The sequence below is a fragment of the Lichenostomus cassidix genome, unplaced genomic scaffold, assembly GCF_008360975.1.
Source record: "Lichenostomus cassidix isolate B80296 unplaced genomic scaffold, HeHo_3.0 HiC_scaffold_779, whole genome shotgun sequence".
Classification (NCBI taxonomy): Eukaryota; Metazoa; Chordata; class Aves; order Passeriformes; family Meliphagidae; genus Lichenostomus; species Lichenostomus cassidix.
The window spans coordinates 21,617-23,851 of record NW_028147338.1 but is presented as its reverse complement, the minus strand read 5'-3'; the positions used below and the strand labels follow the sequence as shown (position 1 = coordinate 23,851).

Genomic DNA, 2,235 nt, shown 5'->3' with positions numbered 1-2,235 from the left:
CAGGCTCACCTCCGCAAGGAATGCCAGGGCGGGCAGCTCCCAGCGTGGCTCCTCCCTGCTGAGCAGCCAAAGCATGTGGTGGACGATCTGGGATGACAAGGGTACGGAGACACGAGACATCTCCCTGGAAGAAGAGAAAAGGAACCAAGTCCTTGAGATGGGGGTACAGACCTCTCCCGGGTCTGTCTCACAGAGGCCTGGTCTTTGACCAGCATCCCTGGAGGGATGTGGGCAAATTGGGAGGCGGCTCCTTCTGGACACCTTCCTCTCCCAGCCTTTTCCTGTCTGCTTGGCCATCCCTCAGTGACAAGGCCCGCTGGCCCACAACCATGGGGACCGTGTGGGGCACCCCAGGCACAGAGCACAAATGCCGAGGGCTGTGGGGAGAAGGGGATCTCACCTGGCCAGCACACCCACGGCACAGTGGTGGGTGTCAGCACAGAGCAGTGTGTCCCAGCCACGCCTGCGTTCCATTGCCAGCACCACTTGCGCACACTGCCGTTGGCAGAGCAGAGCCTTGAGGGTCCTCACTGCGAAGCTGTGTGCAGAGCAAAGCCCAGGTCACGCTGGGACCGCTGGCTCCTCCCCTGGGGACATGGGAGGGACAGGAGGACTGGCATGGAGCACCTGTTGGGTATGGTGGCCTGGCCATGTTGCTCCTGGCATCCCTTCCAGAAGGTTTCAACCTCATCTGGCATCTCCAAAGTGTTGAAGAACACTTGGAAGAGCAGATGCACAAAGAGGATCGGGAAAAACGCCATCAGAACGTGTTGGCCACAGGGCAGCTGGAGGATCTTCCACATCACCACCGTTGCCTGCAAAAGACAAACCACGCCGAGACAGCGCTCAGTGCCGAGGTGTCCGTGTGGCAGGGCCCGAGCGTGGCAGGGAGAGGCCAGGGGAGAGGCAGGGGGAGCACCGGGCCTGGTGGCCCTGGACCTGCCCCTAGGCCAGGTTTCAGCCCAGCGCCTGAGGCAGGGAGATGCACCGGGGGAAGGAGGATGGAGAGCTGCGGGAGAGGCGAGCTGGGGGTGAGCAAAGGCCACTTCCACAAACTCACAGCCAGGGCAAAGACATCCCTGTTGTCCCCATCAGAGGTGCACGTGCTGTGCTTTGGCCAGTTTGCCAGCACATCAAGGAGAGTCAGCATCGCTGGCCTCACAGTCCTGGGCAAGGACATGATCGCCTCCCACATGGTCATGGCAGCTCTGTGGGGTCAGAGCTCTGTGTCAGGAGAGTCTCTGCCACAGCACCGTGCCATAGGCAGCTGTGGGGGCCCAGGCTGCCTTCCAGCCCTGTCTCTGCCCACTGCCCACACGCCCAGTGGACAGGCACCTGAGGGGACAGACCCCAGGGACAGGTTCCACAGGGTGATGGGCTGGTGAGCCCTGAGCCCTCTGGGCAGGTGGGTCCTGCACCTGTCACACGATGGGGCCACACGCAGGAGGGTTATCACTACGTCAGCGATGTATGCCTCAGTCGGCTTTAGCAGGGTACTGTCCAGATTGTGCTCACCAGACTCTGTGGATGTCCACTGTGGGTGGATAATACCTGATCTGCTGGCCCCTGCAGACAGAGACTCCCAGATCAGTTCTTCACAGAGCTGCAGTTTTTCAGCCAGCCACAGCACCACACCTGGAAGATGAAGCCATGTCTTCCATGCCCAGTGGAGGTGATCTTGCAGTATGTAGAATGTGGAATATCAAGCTGTCCAGTTCCGCTGTAAAAAGAGGGACTCGGGAAGGATTCTTTTTAATAGAATTCTTGGACAAAAAATAGAGCACAAATGCAGCAATATTATATCTGAGAACTGTTTATTGATAAAAAGGGTAAGTGTTCCTAATAAATGGGGACAGGGACATGAACAAAGAGGGGAAAATGAGACGGAGAGAGAATTAATACCAGACAGATCGTTACCACTGTCCCCGGGTTCCCTGTCGCCGAGGGTTTGACAGATGGAGTGTGTGCACTGTAAGCCGCCAGGAGTCTGCATGGCTCCCGCGGCTGGCTGGACAGGATTTCCAAACAGCAGCAGCTCCGTGTCCCTCCTATGGGTGAAGAACAGGAGCAGGACTCGGGGAGCAGCTGCAGGCGGGCAGGATCAGAGCACGGTGGCTGCAGGTGGCGGTGGCTGCAGAGCTGCTGCAGAACACACAGTGCAGGCAGGGTGCAGGCAGGGTGCAGGCGGCCGCGGCTCCGTCCGGGAAACAGCGTGCATGAGGTTGTCGCGGCGAC

At 59.2% G+C, this 2,235-nt stretch overlaps 1 long non-coding RNA gene across 1 annotated transcript; it reads right to left on the bottom strand.

Annotated features, from left to right (window-relative positions):
* Positions 1-662: 662 nt before the first annotated feature.
* On the bottom strand, positions 663-1,650 carry LOC146423385 (uncharacterized). The gene is made up of 3 exons (XR_014847562.1): positions 1,419-1,650; positions 1,061-1,208; positions 663-815 (listed from the first exon to the last, which is right to left on the bottom strand). It is a non-coding gene; the product is annotated as an uncharacterized LOC146423385 (long non-coding RNA).
* Positions 1,651-2,235: the final 585 nt, after the last annotated feature.